Source organism: Neoarius graeffei, chromosome 13, assembly GCF_027579695.1.
Source record: "Neoarius graeffei isolate fNeoGra1 chromosome 13, fNeoGra1.pri, whole genome shotgun sequence".
NCBI lineage: Eukaryota > Metazoa > Chordata > Actinopteri > Siluriformes > Ariidae > Neoarius > Neoarius graeffei.
This window is the reverse complement of record NC_083581.1, coordinates 28,375,954-28,398,116: the sequence shown is the minus strand read 5'-3', so window position 1 is coordinate 28,398,116 and position 22,163 is coordinate 28,375,954. Positions and strand designations below refer to the sequence as shown.

Below are 22,163 nucleotides of genomic sequence, written 5' to 3'. Positions count from 1 at the left end.
TCTGAGATAAAGGCTGCACTGTGTGGGGGGCCACTCTTACACTCCCCTGACTTCTCTCTCCCTTTTTTGTTGCAGACGGATGCGTCGGACAGAGGGCTGGGGGCCGTTTTGTCCCAGCAGGTGGAGGGGGAGGACCGCCCAGTCCTATACATCAGCCGCAAGCTGTCAGTGCGTGAGGGGCGCTACAGCACCATTGAGAAGGAGTGCCTGGCGATCAAGTGGGCGGTCCTCGCCCTCCGTTACTACCTGCTGGGGCGCTCTTTCACCCTCTGTTCGGACCACGCGCCCCTCCAGTGGCTCCACCGCATGAAGGATGCCAACGCGCGGATCACCCGTTGGTATCTGGCACTCCAACCCTTCAACTTCAAGGTGGTCCACAGGCCGGGGGCGCAGATGGTCGTGGCGGACTTCCTCTCCCGTCAAGGGGGGGGGGGGGGGGGGGGGAGTCGGCTGCGGGCCGGACGGGCGCCCGGCCTGAGTCGGGCGGTGGGGGTATGTGGCAGTGGGGGCGTGGTCAAGCATCGGTCTGTGACAGGAGGGTGGAGCCGGGGAAGGTGAGTGGCAGATTCGCTACACCTGACTGTAATTAACCTGTGTTTTGTGTGTGTTTTCCCAGTAAACCGCTCCCTATTTTAGGAGGCTGAGAGAGAGCAGAGGGAGCGCGACCCGGGATTGGAGGCTGAGTGTGTGTCTGTGTGCTGCGATTATTAAGACTGAAAAGTTTATTAATAAATACGCTGTCACTACCTCCAAACGTTGTCCTGCCGTCCTCTGTGCTCCACCCACTCATTGTCCGCGCTACAGTCTCCATCAATGAATAGTTGATAACTTCAATAAAATAGACTTCATGTAAAAGCAATGAATCTCCTGGTTACACAATTGTACTTTTTTGACCATATAGGATTACAGTTACAGAAGTGAGTTATTTACAGTGGGGCAAAAAAGTATTTAGTCAGCCACCAATTGTGCAAGTTCTCCCACTTAAAAAGATGAGAGAGGCCTGTAATTTTCATCACAGGTACACTTCAACTATGAGAAACAGAATGGGGGGAAAGAATCCAGGAAATCACATTGTAGGATTTTTAATTGATTAATTGGTAAATTCCTCAGTAAAATAAGTATTTGGTCACCTACAAACAAGCAAGATTTCTGGCTCTCACAGACCTGTAACAACTTCTTTAAGAGGCTCCTCTGTCCTCCACTCGTTACCTGTATTAATGGCACCTGTTTGAACTCGTTATCAGTATAAAAGACACCTGTCCACAACCTCAAACAGTCACACTCCAAACTCCACTATGGCCAAGACCAAAGAGCTGTCAAAGGACACCAGAAACAAAATTGTAGACTTGCACCAGGCTGGGAAGACTGAATCTGCAATAGGTAAGCAGCTTGGTGTGAAGAAATCAACTGTGGGAGCAATTACTAGAAAATGGAAGACATACAAGACCACTGATAATCTCCCTCGACTTGGGGCTCCACGCAAGATCTCACCCCGTGGGGTCAAAATGATCACAAGAACGATGAGCAAAAATCCCAGAACCACACGGGGGGACCTAGTGAATGACCTGCAGAGAGCTGGGACCAAAGTAACAAAGGCTACCATCAGTAACACACTACGCCGCCAGGGACTCAAATCCTGCAGTGCCAGACGTGTCCCCCTGCTTAAGCCAGTACATGTCCAGGCCCGTCTGAAGTTTGCTAGAGAGCATCTGGATGATGCAGAAGAGGATTGGGAGAATGTCATGTGGTCAGATGAAACCAAAATAGAACTTTTTGGTAAAAACTCAACTTATCGTGTTTGGAGGAGAAAGAATGCTGAGTTGCATCCAAAGAACACCATACCTACTGTGAAGCATGGGGGTGGAAACATCATGCTTTGGGGCTGTTTTTCTGCAAAGGGACCAGGACGACTGATCCGTGTAAAGGAAAGAATGAATGGGGCCATGTATCGTGAGATTTTGAGTGAAAACCTCCTTCCATCAGCAAGGGCATTGAAGATGAAATGTGGCTGGGTTTTTCAGCATGACAATGATCCCAAACACACCACCCGGGCAACGAAGGAGTGGCTTCGTAAGAAGCATTTCAAGGTCCTGGAGTTGCCTAGCCAGTCTCCAGATCTCAACCCCATAGAAAATCTTTGGAGGGAGTTGAAAGTCCATGTTGCCCAGCGACAGCCCCAAAACATCACTGCTCTAGAGGAGATCTGCATGGAGGAATGGGCCAAAATACCAGCAGCAGTGTGTGAAAATCTTGTGAAGACTTGCAGAAAACATTTGACCTGTCATTGCCAACAAAGGGTATATAAAAGTATTGAGATGAACTTTTGTTATTGACCAAATACTTATTTTCCACCATAATTTGCAAATAAATTATTTAAAAATCAGACAGTGATTTTTCTGGATTTTTTTTCTCATTTTGTCTCTCATAGTTGAGGTATACCTATGATGAAAATTACAGGCCTCTCTCATCTTTTTAAGTGGGAGAACTTGCACAATTGGTGACTGACTAAATACTTTTTTACCCCACTGTATAATCACGCTATCTGTTATCACGGTGGTGTAGTGGTTAGCGCTGTCGCCTCACAGCATGAAGGTCCGGGTTCGAGCCCCGTGGCCGGCGAGGGCCTTTCTGTGCGGAGTTTGCATGTTCTCCCCGTGTCCGCATGGGTTTCCTCCGGGTGTTCCGGTTTCCCCCACAGTCCAAAGACATGCAGGTTAGGTTAACTGGTGACTCTAAATTGACCGTAGGTGTGAGTGTGAATGGTTGTCAGTGTGATGATGCGACCCATGAGCACACCATCACGGCGTCTCCTATGGCAGCCGCCATTGAAAGCATGTACTGTCATTTCCCCCATTCAAACTTTTCTCGCATTGTTATGATGGTTCATGGACTTTATAAACTGCAGTACGTGAGTTTTAACCCTTTTTTTGTGCATTGTGGTTTTGTTAGTTAACATGGGTCGACACATGTTTAGCGTAACAACCATTCACGCACATAGTATTAAAATACATTACATTCCACACATATCAACGCAAATACAAACAACTCAGAAACAACGCTTTGTCAACATGTTTTGTTTCTTTATTTATTGTGCCTAGTCATAACATCTGGCCTTAATGAGTGCAAACGAGTGGTTTTTACGTGTTTAAGAACACCAACCAATGTTTATTTGGCATTTAAAAAGCTCCATGTCTTACCGGTGGCAGCGCTTCCTTGTTGTGACAAAGGGTTGCGTGATGGTGCTGAGGATGTTTTTATCATTGGGCACGTTCACGTGTGCGCGCCCTCGCGGTGACGGTTAAACGTGTAAAATGTCTGAATAGTTGGTATTTGTGTACCTATATGTATGTATTTGTGTATTATTTTTTTGTAAGGCCTGAGAATATGTACTTCTTTATAGCGCTATTTTAAAATGTTTAAATTAGTTATTATTGAGCGGCACGGTGGTGTAGTGGTTAGCACTGTCGCCTCACAGCAAGAAGGTCCGGGTTCGAGCCCCGTGGCTGGCGAGGGCCTTTCTGTGCGGAGTTTGCATGTTCTCCTCGTGTCCGCGTGGGTTTCCTCCGGGTGCTCCGGTTTCCCCCACAGTCCAAAGACATGCAGGTTAGGTTAACTGGTGACTCTAAATTGACCGTAGGTGTGAATGTGAGTGTGAATGGGTGTCTGTGTCTATCTGTCAGCCCTGTGATGACCTGGCGACTTGTCCAGGGTGTACCCCGCCTTTCGCCCATAGTCAGCTGGGATAGGCTCCAGCTTGCCTGCGACCCTGTAGAAGGATAAAGCGGCTAGAGATAATGAGATGAGATGAGTTATTATTGAGTGCCTAACTAAAAACTCCCTGCTTTTTGGTTTAGGCAAGTGTATTGGCCAACTATAGGGAGGAGACAGGTATCATTTATAATGGTCATGTGTTTATTATAAGACCTGTGTTTATATTGCTCTGTCCTACACTCAGCTGTGTGAGTACATTGACTTGAATTTTGCTTTCTTGAGCCTTAGGCTAGTTTATCTTTTGTTTATGTTTATTTTCTGTATGTTTGTAAATATTGTATAGTTATATTTTTCTATACTTTCATTTTGGTTTATTTTAGTTAGTTATTGGTCTCTGGCTCATTATCTTATCTGTGGTGTGCAAAAATAAAAGGCAAAAACGTCATCTCTTGCCTCCTGCCGTATCTGTGTGTTAACTTCTAAGGCCCTCGACACCCTGCTCCATAACAGTCAGCCCTGTGATGACCTGGGCCCTGTACTACGAACGGAGGTTAACCTACCCAGAAGTAACCCAGGGTTCCCCCGCTAAACTGGGGTTGACAAAACCTGGTTATCTTGTTTGGGCTTAAACGGTACTACGACGCCAGTTATGAAGTTGATTTGTTGAACCTGGTTTAACCTAATCAGGGTTAATGCGCGTTCACGTTAAAGGGGAGGTTATCAGTGCAAATCACCACTGTTCACAATGGCACGGTCGCCGTACTTCATGGAGGAAGAATGCGCTGTCATAATGCAAAGCTACGAGGAGTTCAAAACAACATTAAGAGCAAAATCTAACACAGCGGCTGCCAATAAGGAGCGGCAAGCATGTTGGCAACGAATTGCCGATTGGGTAAATGCGTAAGTACATTCTCCCTTCTACATGTTCCAGAACAGAAGTATAGGATGAGAGAAAGCTTCATGATCAATCACAAGTCACAGAAAATGGTCCTTCGACGTGGCCTCAGTCATATATAGCTTGTTTAATGTCCGAAAAATCCTGAATAAAATTTGGTATGGTAAATTCATGGAGTAGCCTACTTAAGCTGATATGTGCACAGAGTCACATGAATTAGGATGACTGACTGTTCAGTCCCTTTGACTAAGTTGGTGTATGTCCTGTGAACATTTCAGAGGCAACAGCAGTGCCAAACGCACCTGGCAACAGGTGAAAATGAAATACAAAAACATCATTCATAATGGTGTGTGTGCGCGTGCAAGCAAGCAAGCATTCATTCATTCATTCATTCATTATCTCTAGCCGCTTTATCCTTCTACAGGGTCGCAGGCAAGCTGGAGCCTATCCCAGCTGACTACGGGCGAAAGGCGGGGTACACCCTGGACAAGTCGCCAGGTCATCACAGGGCTGACACATAGACACAGACAACCATTCACACTCACATTCACACCTACGGTCAATTTAGAGTCACCAGTTAACCTAACCTGCATGTCTTTGGACTGTGGGGGAAACCGGAGCACCCGGAGGAAACCCACGCGGACACGGGGAGAACATGCAAACTCCGCACAGAAAGGCCCTCGCCGGCCCCGGGGCTCGAACCCAGGACCTTCTTGCTGTGAGGCGACAGCGCTAACCACTACACCACCGTGCCGCCCAGCAAGCATTCATTTGCCTTTTATTTATTCAAGTTTTATCTGTTTGCCTAATAGTTCAAATTGTTTTGTATACAGTTTATAATGTTGTGTGATATTAATGATAATATTGTGGGAAAACTACTTTGCACGGACGTTCATTTAATTTATTCTATCGTCATTTTGTTTGTTCTATTTTTGTGTATTTTATTTATTTATCTGTTTGTCTAGTTGTATCTATTTTTCTAATATATTTTTTGCATTAATAGTTTGTTTTTTCCTATTAAAATAATCTTGTTCTTGTTATAACTTTATTTATCTGACTGTTTAGTTGTATCTATTTTTGTTACAATTTCAATATTTTTAATATAGAAAGTTTGTTTTTTTCTATTAAAATGTTCTTGTGTGATAACTAGCTCGTGTTATATTTATTGTAGTTGTATCTATTTTGTATTTTTGTAAAACAAGTGTTTTTCTATAAAATATTCTTGCGTTCTTGATAACTATGTTCTTGAGTGGGTTTTTTTTTTTTTTTTTACAGAAAAGCCGTTCTGCATGGACATTCATTGAAGCCCTCATTTTTTTTTAATGGTTATTTATGAGCGTTTAGGGGTTACAATAATGTAAGTCGAGGTTGCTTTATATAAAAGGTATGTCCAGAAATATTGATGTCACTGTCTAAGCAGAGGGATCTGGCTTCTTTAGACGCTGTCTTCTTAAAACTGAATAAATATTTAAAAAGAGCCAAATGAGCCAGTCTTTTGAACGGCTCTTTTCAAAGAACGGATCACAAAGATGCGGATCCCATCAAAGAGCCATAAACTCCATCTCTAATCTGTGCTCCGATATCGCACGGGTCATCCAGGTACGCTGGCATTGTCTCTAGAGGAAATGTCGGTGGAGAGGTGGTGTTTAAAAAGGGTGTGGTTAATCGGAAACCTCGGGTTAACCAAGAACATAACCTGAGACGAGCAGGTTTGAGATGCAGCGTAAGTTGCCATGGCAGCATACCTCGGTTTGAACATAGCCAACTTTCGTAGTATGGGTTAATCGGGAAGTTACGCTGCACGTGATCAAGTTACTCTCGAAGTTAACCTGGTAAGCCAGAAAACCCGCTTCGTAGTACAGGGCCCTGGCGACTTGTCCAGGGTGTACCCTGCCTTTCGCCCATAGTCAGCTGGGATAGGCTCCAGCTTGCCTGCGACCCTGTAGAAGGATAAAGCGGCTAGAGATAATGAGATGAATTGAATTGAATTTAGAAATATATGCTTACTGAGAAATGCAGTGACTTAATGTTGAAAATGTAGTGAACAGATTTTTTTTCTTTTGGAATGTAGTAAGTAAATGTCAGAAGTATTAGGTGAAAGAAAACTCAAAGATATTTACAAACCACACAAATAGAATAACAGTACAGTAATTTTACTTTGTTAATTCCCATTTCTGCAATCAGTATATTAACCTAGCACTGATAGCTAGCTAGCTGTGTGTTAATGGCTGAGAAAATTAAGCTTAGCATATTAGTAGTCTAGAAGTAGCCTAAAGTAACAATAAACAGAATTAAAGCTGCTAGCGGCCTTGATGGGCCTTCGCACGTGTGGTTCCGCAACCCAGGACATTCCGCCACCCAACAAAACAGTCACATGTCATATATTCATCAAATGTTCAAAGGTGATGTGCATATTGCAAATGCCATGACTGCTTGACGGATGCGAGATAGACAAAGACTGTGTGTGTGTGTGTGTGTGTTCCATGGTGTGAAGATGTACATTTTTATATATATATACAAAACTATACGTGTTTCCTCCTTATCTCTAGCTCACACTGTAATCTTAAGTCATCTTAGGTTTCCTGTGTCTGCAGTGTGTGTGTGTGTGTGTGTGTGTGCATGCAGAGTTTTCATATGTCTGAAACAAAATGCACAATGATGGCAGGTCACTATTATTGTGTGTGTGTGTGTCTGTTGCTAGGACAACTATCATGATTCATGTCATTTTTGTACTGATCTAAGGGTTCTGAGTAAGTCAAGTTTATTTGTATAGCGCTTTTAACAATAAACATTGTCGCAAAGCAGCTTTACAGAATTTGAACGACTTAAAACATGAGCTAATTTTGTCCCTGATCTATCCCCAATGAGCAAGCCTGTGGTGACGGTGGCAAGGAAAAACTCCCTCAGACGACATGAGGAAGAAACCTCGAGAGGAACCAGACTCAAAAGGGAACCCATCCTCATTTGGGCAACAACAGACAGCATGACTATAATATTAACAGTTTAAACATGAAGACAGTTTCGCTGATGTTGTAACTCTTCATTGATGGAAACTTGAGTGCAAAACTGTTCATGACAACTGCAGTCCTAAAGTTAGCAAGTCAACTGTAGTCCTCAGTTATAAAAGCATTACTGTAAGAGTCCAGAGCGTCCTCCAGGTGTAACCCTCAACTGTCCTCATGGGGCCGTCCTCCACAGGAGCGATGCGATAAAACTCCAACCAGACACAGGGCACCAGGATGGATCAAGCAGGTCCGAGGGGCAGCAGAGGCCAGCATCTCAATCCCAGGACCAACATGTAACTCAGAGGGACAGATGGGGGGGGGGGAGTAGGTTCTGGCCATAAATTCTGAAGAGTTTTGTTTCAATTAGGGGGCACTATGAAGTCCCCGGGCCATGCCCGGGGCCAAACGTCTGTGGCTGAGAAGCGGTTACAATGACTGATGTGTGTATCAAATTTCATGAGTTTTCGTGCATGGGAAATGCCTCAAACAAAGCCAAACACGGCAGAAAAATAAGAATAATAATCCTTCGAAAAACAATAGGGTCTTCGCACCGAACAGTGCTCAGGTCCTAATTAATTATAGACCAGAATTAGTAGTAAATAAAACATAAAACCAGGATGTTTTAAATGTATTACATAAAAAGTCAAATGACTTTGACTTTTTATGTAATAAAACATAAGTCAAAGTCCCTCCCATGTCTTCCCAGGCAGTTTCCCATCCCAGTACTAACCAGGCCCTTAAGGTGCATTGGGTGGCATCGAGCTCCATTTCTATTACCGGTACATACATTACATAGCTAGGGTTACGGTGGGGGGCTGGTCCTCCAGTAGCCATGAGAGTTTAACTCCATCTGTACTGTGGTGCCTTGCCAAATGGCGGTAGGTACCATTTTAATAATGGTCTTTGGTATGGCCGACTCTAAGTAGAACCTGCAATTTCCCAGTCGAGAGGTGGACACATTAACCACTAGGCCAACTCACGGTCTAAAACATGAAAGCACCTTTTTATTTTTAGCTACCTGCTAGCAGTTAGCTAGTTAGCTAATGTGAACATTCTTACAATTTCTCGGCGTGCCTGAAGCGCATAGCTCTGTGTTTATACCGTGTTTCATTGGAAAACACTTCATGATTTCAGTCAAAGAAAACTGGTAAGACAAATAATCTATGTTTAAAAATAAACAAGTAAATTAAGGTGTAGATCAATGCTGATTTAGAGTATCATATTATGCTATATTTTAAATTAATTTGAGAATTAGCCTTTGGTTAATACCAAGACAAAATGAATGGATGGCAAGATAGATAGATAGATAGATAGATAGATAGATAGATAGATAGATAGATATAAGTGTACACACCCCATTAACACAATAGGTTTTTCTGATGTAAAAAAAAATGAGACCACGATAAATAATTTCGAAACTTTTCCCACCTTTAATGTGACCTATAACCTGTACAATTCAATTGAAAAACAAACAAATCTATTGGGGGGGGGGGAACATAAAAAATAAAAAACATACAATAAGCTGGTTGCACAAGTGTGCACACCCTTAAACTAATACTTTGTTGAAGCACCTTTTGATTTAATTACAGCATTCAGTCTTTTTGGGTCAGAGTCTATCAGCCTGCCACATCTAGACTTGGCAATATTTGCCCACTCTTCCTTGCAAAAGCACTCCAAATCTGTCAGATTGCGAGGGCATCTCTTGTGCACAGCCCTTTTCAGGTCACCCCACAGATTTTTAATTGTATTTAGGTCTGGGCTCTGGCTGGGCCATTCCAAAACTTTAATTTTCTTCTGGTGAAGCCATTCTTTTGTTGATTTCGATGTATGCTTGGGGTCATTGTCGTGCTGAAATATGAAATTCATCTTCATCTTTCTAGCAGACACCTGAAGGTTTTGGGCCAAATTTGACTGGTATTTAGAACTGTTCATAATTCCCTCCACCTTAACTAAAGCCCTTGTTCCAGCTGAAGAAAAACAACCTCAAAATATAATGCTGCCACCACCACACTTCACTGTGGGTATGGTGTTCTTTTGGTGATGCGCAGTGTTGTTTTTTATAGTTAACAATATAACTGTATCAGATCAGCAATTACAATGTTTTACTCCCCTTAGAGAAATCGAACTACTTTCATTAATCTCTGCATCAAAAGCCTCAACTTGCATACTAGATCCCTTACTTACACATCTATTCAAACAGATAATACCTAAAGTAATTGAACTGCTTCTAAAAATAATAAATTCTTCTCTTAGGATTGGCTATGTACCCAAATCCTTTAAACTTGTAGTTATCAAACCCCTGATTAAAAAACCTGACCTTGATCCCTGTCAGCTGTCCAATTATCAGCCAATATCAAACCTCCCCTTTATCTCCAAGATCCTAGAAAAAGCTGTGGCACAGCAGTTATGCTTATATTTACATAGGAATAACATCCATGAAACATATCAGTCAGGATTTAGACCCCTTCATAGCACTGAGACAGCTCTGGTTAAAGTACTAAATAACCTACTGTTGGCATCTGATCAGGGCTGTGTCTCGCTGCTTGTGTTGCTTGACCTTAGTGCAGCATTTGATACCATTGATCATTCTAGTCTTTTGGATAGACTAGAAAATGTTGTGGAAGTTAAGGGAATGGCCCTCTCCTGGCTCAGGTCTTATTTAACTGATCGCTATCAGTATGTTGACGTAAATTGTGATTTTTCTAGACATACTGAGGTAAAATTTGGTGTTCCACAAAGTTCTGTCTTAGGCCCACTGCTTTTTTCTTTAGATATGTTACCTCTGAGTGATATTATTCGTAAGCATGGTATTAGTTTCCACTGTTATGCTGATGACATACAGTTGTATGTTTCTGCAAAACCAGATGAGAGACACCAGCTTAATAGAATTGAGAAATGTGTAAAGGACATTAGACACTGGATGCTTATTAACTTCCTTCTGCTTAACTCTGACAAGACAGAAGTATTTGTACTAGGACCACATGCAGCTAGAAGTAGTTTTTCTGATTACACAGTAACTCTGGATGGCCTTTTTATTCATGCACAGCAGTAAAAGACCTCAGGGTGATTATTGACCCCAGTCTTTCATTTGAAACTCATATCGATAACATCACCCGGATAGCTTTCTTTCATCTCAGTAATATTGCTAAGATAAGAAATTTAATGTCACTACATGACGCGGAAAAACTAGTTCATGCTTTTGTTACCTCCAGGTTGGATTATTGTAATGCCTTACTGTCTGGATGTGCATAAAGTGCATAAACAAGCTCCAGTTAGTTCAAAATGCAGCAGCAAGAGTCCTTACTAAAACTAGAAAATATGACCACATCACCCCTGTCATATCCACACTGCAATGGCTCCCAATCAAATTTTGTATTGATTATAAAATACTACTATTGACCATAGGCGCCAACTTCATGTCAACATTGGGGGGTCAGAATTATGTTCTTGCACCGTGACGTCATGACGTCGGCAGTGTATGTAGTTGAATATCAAAGACTCAGTTGTAAGTCATTTTCATTCATTACTATTCACCGTTGCAAGTGGGAAGCGCCCATTTTAACCATAACTTATGATGCATTAAAAAAATCTCACGACTTTAAACATTGTATGAAACACAATTTATTCAATAAACAAATTTAGTTTAATGCAATTTTCTTTGAGATGAATTCGGCAGACAACTGACAAGAATAGTGCAAAAAAAAAAACGTGCACCATACGCCATAAAAAGGCTTAAGTGCGTTAAACTCATATATCCGCATCGGCTTTAACACAGACTTCAGTGTCCAAATTCTGCACAACATGATCACCTTCATCGCTGGTGGCTGCCGGCCTGTTGGTTCGGATAATCCACTTGTCCATTTTGCTTCATTTCTATGTTCACTGTTCAGTGAAAACGGTTGCGGGAGGCCACACAGAACTTTTCACCTCAGTAGTGCTGCCTTGGTTGCTACACAACAAACCATTTTATTTATTTATTTATTTATCTCATCTCATCTCATTATCTCTAGCCGCTTTATCCTTCTACAGGGTCGCAGGCAAGCTGGAGCCTATCCCAGCTGACTACGGGCGAAAGGCGGGGTACACCCTGGACAAGTCGCCAGGTCATCACAGGGCTGACACATAGACACAGACAACCATTCACACTCACATTCACACCTACGGTCAATTTAGAGTCACCAGTTAACCTAACCTGCATGTCTTTGGACTGTGGGGGAAACCGGAGCACCCGGAGGAAACCCACGCGGACACGGGGAGAACATGCAAACTCCACACAGAAAGGCCCTCGCCGGCCCCGGGGCTCGAACCCAGGACCTTCTTGCTGTGAGGCGACAGCGCTAACCACTACACCACCGTGCCGCCCTTATTTATTTATTTATTTATTTATTTATTTTTGCCTGGGCCGCGTAGGCCTAGTGCTACGCAGTGTAAATTTTGTGGAGTGCAACCTGTCAATCACTCACTGCCAAACATTGGAATATTGCAAGTGGAAAAGGGGGCGGGTCATGTCCGATCATAACATTTTAGGTGACGTTTCTATAGATTACTTATTTTGCATTCAAAGCTAGGCTATTATTTGTTTAGTTGGTTTCAATCGTCAGTTAACATATTCATCTGTACTGTTTACTACTTTTTCACGTTTCATTATTGGGGTGTTTTTGCCCCCCCAACTTTATCTTTGGGGAGTCAAAAAGGTCTGTGCCCCCCTGCAGATGGCGCCAGTGCTATTGACCTTTAAAGCACTGAATGGTCTTGCGCCACAGTAACTGAATGAACTTCTGGTCCTTTATGACCCGCCATGTCTACTTAGATCAAAAGGTGCAGGCTATCTGTTGGTACCTCGTATAGTGAAGGCTACATCAGGGGGCAGAGCCTTTTCTTTCAAAGCCCCACAGTTATGGAACAGCCTTCCAAGTAGTGTTTGGGAACCAGACACAGTCTCAGCATTTAAGTCTAGGCTGAAAACATATCTGTTTAGTCAAGCCATTTGTTAATGGTGTTTATGAGGTAAAGGAGTAGATCTGGAAGGTCCTCAGACATAGTGTTTTGGTAAACTGGGATGTATGCAGTGGTTAAATTGGCTTTTGTAAAGAGGGGGAGCCCTTCTTCACTCACAGTGGTCAATATCTCTAAAAACATTCTTATTTATTGCACCATCGGTTTAATACATTTTATCAACTTATGGCCTACTTATTTATATCTCACATCAATGCACATATTGGTAACTTATTAAGCCTATGTTTCACCATCAATCTACACTGTAATTTGTAAAACTTATTCACAATATACACCACCAATTCACATATTAGCAATAGTTATTTACATCTCATCAATCTACACTATTATTTGCATTACTTGTTTACATCTCACACCATCAATTCACATATTAACAATAGTTCTTTACATCTCGCACCATAAATCTACATCAATCAAATCAATTGTTTGCTAAACTTACTTACATGTCACAACATCAAACCACATATCAGCAATAGCCAGTCATTACAATTTAATTTATAACTTTCCAAATAGGACTTACATCAAGTTTCTCCTGCCTTTCCTGTCTCTGTCTACATGCTATATGGTCTGCCGACCTCCGGGTCATAACCCACTGCTTAACATGTTTGGTTGGATTCCACATGTCTGGACTGATGCTCACACACTCTCTCTCCCTCGCTCCCCCCAACTTACCTTCACTCACTCGCGCTGCCTCTGCCACTGCTTCTGACGGCTTCTCCCACTCGCAAGTGAAATTTGCGAGTGGGAGATGGTGAGACGGGGGAAGCGAGGGAGAGAGAGAGTGTGATCAGTCCTGTATGGTATTTTTGCAGACATATACCTTAACAGACGACCTCTATCTCTCTCATCATCAAATCATTTCGTCTTTAAAATGATAGCTTCTTTAGCGGGAATGAAAAAAACGGCTTACGGGAAATGTTATCACTCACGGGCACGCGAGGGCCACTGTCTAAATACGGGAGACTCCCAGAGAGTCTGGGAGACTAGGGATGTCTGAATCGTTTAATTTTGTTATTTAGTCTAGTCTTAGTACCCCAAAGCAGCATTGGATTGGGAGTGGAGCACGCGAGTCAACGGAAAAGTCCAGGCTGCCAGTTCTCACTATCACAAGGGAGGTTTGCTAGCATTCCATGCGCAAAGATAGGTTAGCAGGCATCCATTAAATTAGCTAACTCAATTTTCTGAGATTTACCTGAAAGCTAAAAACACAGAAAACAGCTACAACTTAGTAAATGAAGATAAAATATGACAGAACTACAGACAAAAAGATCTGAACTTCAGCAAATGGAGGCGTGAATTTTTCGACTAGTATCCTGTCTGTCAGTGTTAGCTAACGGTACTTATGTCATCTGCTGCACTAGTATATTTTGCCTGAGAAAGTTTCTTAACTAAAGACAAAATAAACTTTCCATGACTTACCTCTGTCTGCTTTGCTAAGGCATCGTGTTTAGCAGATAGTTACAACTTCGTACGACATAAATCCTCATATAAAGTATGACTGTGACAGTTCGTATGAGTGGGTGGAGCACAGAGGGACGGCAGGCCAGAACTGAGTTCACAAAACTCTTTTTATTTTCACTTTTCAGTGCAAACTTTGACTCTCCCAGCCACACACGCGCGTGTGCACACACACAAGTCGTCTGGTTGGGGAGAGAGCTCCCTCTGCTCTTGCTCTCTCTTCTTAAATAGGGCACGGTCACTGGGGAAGACACACAAACGCATTAACATCAGGTGCAGTGATTCTGCCACTTACCATCCCTGACTCCGCCCTACAGTCACAGACCGACGCTTGACCACGCCTCCGCTGCCACATACCCCCACCGCCCGACTCAGGCCGGATGGCCATCCGGCCTGCAGCCGACTCCCCCCCCCCCCCCCCCATTGACGGGAGAGGAAGTCCGCCATAACCATCTGCGCCCCCGGTCTGTGGATCACCTTGAAGTTAAAGGGTTGGAGTGCCAGATACCAACGGGTGATCTGCGTGTTGGCATCCTTCATGCGGTGGAGCCACTGGAGGGGCGCTTGGTCCGAACAGAGGGTGAAAGGGTGTCCCAGCAGGTAGTAACGGAGGGTGAGGACCGCCCACTTGATTGCTAAGCATCTTTTTCAATGGTGCTGTAGCGCCCCTCACACACCGACAACTTTCTACTGATGTACAACACTGGGCAGTCCTCCCCCTCCACCTCCTGGGACAAAACAGCCCCCAGCCCTCTGTCCAACGCATCCGTCTGTAACATAAAGGGGAGAGAAAAGTCAGGGGAGTGTAAAAGTGGCCCCCCCACACAGTGCAGCCTTTACCTCAGAAAAAGCTCGCTGGCATTGCTCCGTCCACTGGACCGGATCTGGTGCCCCCTTTTTAGTCAGATCAGTCAGCGGGCTGGTGACATCCGAATAATTAGGTATAAACCTACGATAATAGCCAGCCAGCCCCAGGAACTGTCTCACCCCCTTTTTGGTCTTGGGCCTCGGGCAGGCCACAATTGCTGCTGTCTTGTTAATTTGGGGACGCACCTGCCCATTGCCCAAGTGGAAGCCCAGATACCGTACTTCCACCAACCCAATCGCACACTTCTTCGGGTTGGCTGTGAGACCCGCTCGCCTCAGCGACCTAAGGACGGCCCTCAGATGTTGGAAGCGCCTCGGCCAGTCATTACTATAGATAATGATGTCGTTGAGGTAGGCGGCCGCATAGGTGGCATGGGGGCGGAGGACCCTATCCATCAGCCGCTGAAACGTAGCGGGCGCCCCAAACAGCCCAAAAGGAAGTGTGACAAATTGGTGCAAGCCAAACGGTGTGGAAAAGGCTGTTTTTTCTCGGGATAATGGAGTCAAGGGGATCTGCCAATAACCCTTTGTTAAATCCAGTGTCGAGTAAAAGTGAACCGTGCCTAGTCGATCGAGCAACTCATCAATACAAGGCATTGGGTATGCGTCGAATTTAGACACCGCGTTGACTTTTCTATAGTCTACACAGAACCGGACCGACCCGTCGGCCTTGGGTACCAAGACCACTGGGCTGCTCCAGTCACTGTGGGACTCCTCGACGATGCCCATTTCGAGCATGGCCTCGAGTTCTTCCCGAACCACTTTTTTCTTGTGTTCGGGTAGCCTGTTAGGGCAGCTACGCACTACCACCCCGGGGGCATCTCAATGTGGTGCTCTATGAGGTTGGTGCGGCCGGGCAGGGGCGAGAACACATCCGAAAACTCGGTCTGCAACTGGGCAACCTCCACGAGTTGGGTCGGGGAGAGGTGGTTTCCACAGGGGACTGGAGAGGTACGCGATGCCAATGTTCCTTTTTGAACCTCCGGCCCCAGCTTTGCCTTCTCTGGAACCACCGACACCAACGCCATGGGGACCCGCTCATTCCAGAGTTTGAGCAGATTGAGGTGGTAAATCTGTAGCGCCCCACCCCTGTCCGTTCGCCTCACCTCATAGTCGACATCCCCGACTCGCCGTGTGACCTCAAAGGGTCCTTGCCACTTGGCGACTAATTTGGAGCTCGATGTGGGCAACAGTATGAGTACTTTATCTCCCGGTGCGAACTATCTAAGCCGCGTACCCTTGTCGTACAGGCGGGTTTGTCGTTCTTGGGCCTGCCGCAAATTCTCCTGGGTTAGGTTGGTGAGTGTGTGGAGTTTTGCACGCAGGTCAATAACGTATTGGATTTCATTTTTACTTGGTGAAGGTCCCTCCTCCCAATTTTCCCACAGCACATCTAGAATGCCGAGTAGCTTACGCCCATATAACAATTCAAATGGGGAGAACCCCATGGAGGCTTGGGGGACCTCTTGCACTGCAAATAGCAAGGGTTCGAGCCATTTATCCCAATTACGTGCATCCTCACTTACGAATTTTTTAATTATATTCTTGAGGGTGCAATTGAACCGTTCAACTAAACCGTCCATTTGTGGGTGATACACGCTGGTGCGGATCGGCTTAATACCCAACAACCCATACAGTTCATTCAGTGTACGTGACATAAACGAGGTGCCTTGGTCAGTCAGAATCTCTTTCGGGATTCCAACTCAGGAGATGACGTGGAAGAGCGCTTCTGCAATACTGCGTGCTGAGATATTGCGAAGAGGCACCGCTTCTGGGTATCGCGTTGCATAGTCCACCAGAAGTAATATAAAGCGGTACCCTCGTGTTGACCGATCTAATGGCCCGACGAGATCCATCCCAATTCTTTCGGACGGGGTCTCGATTAATGGGAGAGGGCGCAAAGGTGCTTTTGGAATGGCCGCTGGATTTACTAACTGGCATTCGTGGCACACCGTACACCACCTACGGACATTGCCGCGAATCCCTGGCCAATAGAACCGGGCCATTATTCGGGCTAGTGTTTTATCCTGCCCTAAGTGTCCAGCCATGGGATTAAAGTGAGCCGCCTGGAATACCAATTCCCGGCAGCTCTTCGGAATCAAAAGCTGCTTGACTCGCTCTTTAGTCTGAGTGTCCTGCATCACTCGGTACAATCTATCCTTCATAATTGCGAAGTAGGGGAAGGACAGGGTGGTGTTTGGCTGAAGCGTTTGACCATCGATTACTCTCACTTGGTCAAACGCATGCTGCAGAGTCTCGTCTCGCGACTGCTCTAATGGAAAATCCACGAGGGATTCCCCAATAGAGAGAGGAGGAGCCGGCGGCTCCTCACTCTGACGCAGAGCTGACATAGACGGCTCTGTGACAGCTGCTTCTGCCAACGCGACACCGGGACCTCCCCCTACTAAACTATGGTAGGACCCACTCTTCACTAGATGACTCATTAATTCCCCAAATCCCGGCCAATCCGTCCCCAAAATTATCGAGTGGGTAAGGTAAGGATTAACCACCGCCTTTTACTATAAATTTTTCCCCTCAAAAAAAAATGTGGACCGACACTAAAGGGTAGTTGTGAACATCCCCATGCACACACAACACCTTCACCAATTGTGCTCCCCCCAATGCTTCGTCTTGCACCAGGTTTTGGTGGATTGAGGTCTGATTCCAACCAGAATCCACCAACGCCTGATATGTATCCCCTTGGATACTCACCGGTATGCGATACGCTCCGGCCCGATCGAGGGCGGCTCCTGGCGCGTCGGGGATCCGAACCACCGCGTCCACTTCCATTACCGAGCACTGCTGTTGGAGGTGGCCCGGCTCCCCACAGCGCCAGCAAACCGGCCCAGGCTTCCTCTCTGCACTAGTGCTCTGGGGCTCACTCACCTGAGGGGGGGGAGAGACAGACATAGAAGGGAGAAACGGGAGGGCACCGCGGGTGCGGCGGGCCGGCTGGGGTGGCGCCGGCCCCCACCTCCGTGGTGGGGGAATGGGCGAGGAGGAGACACAGGAAGAGAGAGAGAGGAGAGAAGAGAAGAGGTTGTCTGCTGTCCTGCCATCGGGACAGCCTCCAAATGGTCCTCCACCAGCTCGATTGCCTGATCCAGCGACGCCGGGCGGTGGCACTGGACCCACTCTGCGGCTCCTGCTGGTAAACGCACGATGAACTGCTCCAGTACCACCTGGTCGATGATTCGCTCGGCGTCGCGGTTGTCGGCCCTCAACCACTGCCAGCAGGCGTCCCGGAGTTGCTGGCCAAATGCGAACAGCCGGCCGACTTCCTCCAAGTGCAAAGCCCGGAAGCGCTGACGTTGTTGCTCGGGGGTGCGCCCCACACGCTGGAGGATGGCCCGGCGAAGGTCCGCATAGGCCAGCCGGCGGTCAGCGGGGAGCTGTAGCGTGGCCAGCTGCGCCTCTCCCATTAGCAGGGGGAGGAGGCGCGCCGCGCGCTGTTCCACCGGCCACCCCGAGGTCTTTGCTACCTGCTCAAAGTGCGTGAGGAAGGCCTCGGGGTCATCCTGCGGGCCCATCTTCGTTAGGGTGAGGGGGGAAGGGCCCGCGGTGGTGGAGTTGGTGGACCCCGCCGACGCGAGGAGGTGCCGGAACGCCCGATGATCTTCCTGTTGCGCCAGCACCAGGGCCTTGAACCGTTGTTCTTGCTCCTTTCGGAGGGCGAGCAGCACCTGGTGCTGGCTCTGTTGGGCCGTGGTGAGGGCATGGATCAGGTCTGGGAAGGGGGAGGACTCCATGGGGCTGTTCTCTTCTGTGCTCAGTCCCGGGTTTCGGCACTACTGTGACAGTTCATATGGGTGGGTGGAGCACAGAAGACGGCAGGCCAGAACTGAGTTCACAAAACTCTTTTTATTTTCACTTTTCAGTGCAAACTTTGACTCTCCCAGCCACACCCGCGCACACACACACAAGTCATCTGGTTGGGGAGAGAGCTCCCTCTGCTCTCGCTCTCTCTCCTTAAATAGGGCGCGGTCACTGGGGAAGACACACAAACACATTAATTAACATCAGGTGCAGTGATTCTGCCACTTACCTTCCCTGACTCCGCCCTCCGGTCACAGACCGACGCTTGACCACGCCCCCGCTGCCACAATGACGGACTGATAGAAAACAGTGGTGCCAATTTCTCGAGCTGAAGTCCATTAACCTTAACATTAAATGTATGATGATGCTGTGTGATGTCAAGCATTCTAGCAGCGCATGTCTATTCAATGATAATTCCAATGAAAATTTTTTTTTTAAATTGATGGGTGTAATTCAGTTTAGCTTATTTTTTTGTTGTCTAAATCATTATTGACGAACTCTCATATTGATTGTGTTTTTAGAGTAGATGAAAATGAATAAAAGTATCACATTGTGGGCGGCATGGTGGTGTAAGTAGTTAGCATGGTCGCCTCACAGCAAGAAGGTTCTGGGCTCGTACCCAGTGGCCGGTGAGGGCCTTTCTGTGTGGAGTTTGCATGTTCTCCCTGTGTCTGTGGGTTTGCTCCGGTTTCCCCCACAGTCCAAAGACATGCGGTTAGGTTAATATGGGACCGCCTTGGGCTGAGGTGCCTTTGAGCGAGGCACCTGATTCCCAACTACTCCCTGGGCTCTGTTAGCATGGCTGCCCACTGCTCTGGGTATGTATGTGTAGCCCTGTGGGAATTTGGAGTTATTGAATTCCTAAGTGATATTTTATTTTCATTTTTATTTTGTTTATTGACTTTTAAAATGTGAATGTTATGTTAAAACTGTGAAAACTGTGTACATGTGAAAAGAATTAAGTTTGTAAAGCACTTACCTGTTATGTTGGCCAATCAGAGTTGGGGTTGGAGGTCGAGAAGGAACAGGAAATGGTGGTAGTGAGGAGAAGAGCGAGCGGGAGAGAATGAGAGAGGAGTAAGGAGTTACGCAGTGACACTGATGAACTGTAGAGTTGGCAAGATGCTAATTTTATGTATGTAAGGGTAAATGTTGAGTGACAAACGGACAGTGAGTCGCGTATGGACATTCTGCCTGAGCATAGTAGTGTTACACGCAATTTATATGGAATACTTTGGCTAAAAGTTTCCCGCAAGGATACCATGAGTGCTAGTCAACCCGACTTCACTCGTTGGAGTTCTACTTGGACTGTGCAAGCGAGTGGCCTGCCCAGCCCTACTTCAGTGTTCAGACCAGCAGATTCCAATCCTCGGAGGCACATTTGTTTGGCTGTGACGACGACGCCGGTTTCCCCCAGCACTGCCAGCGCTGCAAGGCTACCGAGAGGCTGACGGTGATGACGACAGTGACAGCAGCAGTGAGTTTTATTTCATGCGCCACGGCTTGAAGAGGCCATGTTGTTTTAGGTCTCTCCGCTCCCAAGCCACACTACAGGCCTGCATCTTTCTCTGACTGACACCTTGGTGTGGTTGGGTACCCTTTTCGTTATTTGGTAATATTTCAGTTTAGGTTTATAAACTGCCGGCTTTAGGATAAGGTTTAGCCTATGGATTTTATTTTTTCTATCGCTACTGAAGTGAGACTTTTGAGTTGATTTGCAATTGAAAGTGAACCGAACTATTTTGAAAGAACTGAACTGAAAAGAAAAAAATATTTTGTGTTTTGAAGCATATTGCTTGAATGTATATATGTAAATCTAATTTTAAGTAAATAGTTAAACTTTGTTTTTGTGCATATGTGGATATTTTATTTGGGTAATTCATACAGTAGTAACATTTGAATACTAAGATTAAAGGAGTAAAGGGTAAAAAGTGTGAAAATTCTAAAAAGGTTAGCATTCAGTTGAGGTACATAATTCATGTAAAGTGTTTACGATACATTACGAAAGAGACTGGATTTCAAGGTTTATTTATTAATTTGACATTTGGATTATGTTAAAGGGTTATTGAAGGTAGCCTGGGCGGCACGGTGGTGTAGTGGTTAGCGCTGTCGCCTCACATTAAGAAGGTCTGGGTTCGAGCCCCGTGGCTGGCGAGGGCCTTTCTGTGCAGAGTTTGCATGTTCTCCCCGTGTCTGCATGGGTTTCCTCCGGGTGCTCCGGTTTCCCCCACAGTCCAAAGACATGCAGGTTAGGTTAACTGGTGACTCTAAATTGACCGTAGGTGTGAATGTGAGTGTGAATGGTTGTCTGTGTCTATGTGTCAGCCCTGTGATGACCTGGCGACTTGTCCAGGGTGTACGCCGCCTTTCGCCCGTAGTCAGCTGGGATGGGTTCCAGCTTGCCTGCGACCCTGTAGAAGGATAAAGCGGCTAGAGATAATGAGATGAGATGAGATGAAGGTAGCCTAGTGCTATGATTAGTACCACTGATTAGTTCCAACAGTAACCTTGTAAGTGATTCCTAATTAACTAAATTAGTGCATTAGTTGACTCTAGAGAGAGAGATCTTTCGCCACACATGGATTTGGGGAGCGCACTCCAACACATAGCCAGGCCAGCTAGGGGATGCTACATGTGTGTGCTCATTGTGCATGTGTGTGTTCACTGCTTCAGATGGGTTAAATGCAGAGAAGAAATTTCACAAGTGTGTGATGAATAAAGTTGTTCTTTCTTTCTTTCTTTCTTTCTTTCTTTCTTTCTTTCTTTCTTTCTTTCTTTCTTTCTTATTATTATAAACACTGAAGCAGAGGGAGCTCAGCTCCTACTGGCTGTACTGCCGAGGTGAGGAGGCAGAGCTGAGCTCCGGAGGGCTCCGGCCCAATTTAATCTCTGGATGTATGGATGCTGTCAGTCCCCCACTCGCTTGCTCACTTAAGTTTGTTGACGGTGTAGTGGCTGGCTGCTTTATGTCCCGGGGCTCCCTCATGCCTGTGTTACCTTCTGGCTCTCCCCTTTTAGTTATGCTGTCATAGTTAGTTTTGCCAGAGTCCCTGCTTGCACGCAGAGCAAAATGTATACTGTTCCTAATCATCAGGTGACATTTGGCATACGGTACCTAACAACCTGTGTTTTCTCTTTCTCTTTTTCTCCCCCCATCCCTCTGAGTTACATGTCAATCCTGAGATCGAGATGCTGACCTCTTCTGCTCCTCAGACCTACCTGATCCATCCTGATGCCCTATGTCTGACTGGAGTCTCATCACATTGCTCCTGTGGAGGACGGCCCCATATGGACAGTTGAAAGTCACACTTGGAAGATGCTCTGGACACTTACAGTAATGCTTTTATGGCTGAGGACTACAGCTGACTTGCTAACTTAAGGACTAGTTGTCATGA

At 45.7% G+C, this 22,163-nt stretch overlaps 1 protein-coding gene across 2 annotated transcripts in view; it reads right to left on the bottom strand.

Annotated features, from left to right (window-relative positions):
- Nucleotides 1-22,163, bottom strand: part of pfkfb1 (6-phosphofructo-2-kinase/fructose-2,6-biphosphatase 1) — an 80,600-nt gene that overhangs the window by 40,583 nt on the left and 17,854 nt on the right. The window lies entirely within an intron of this gene.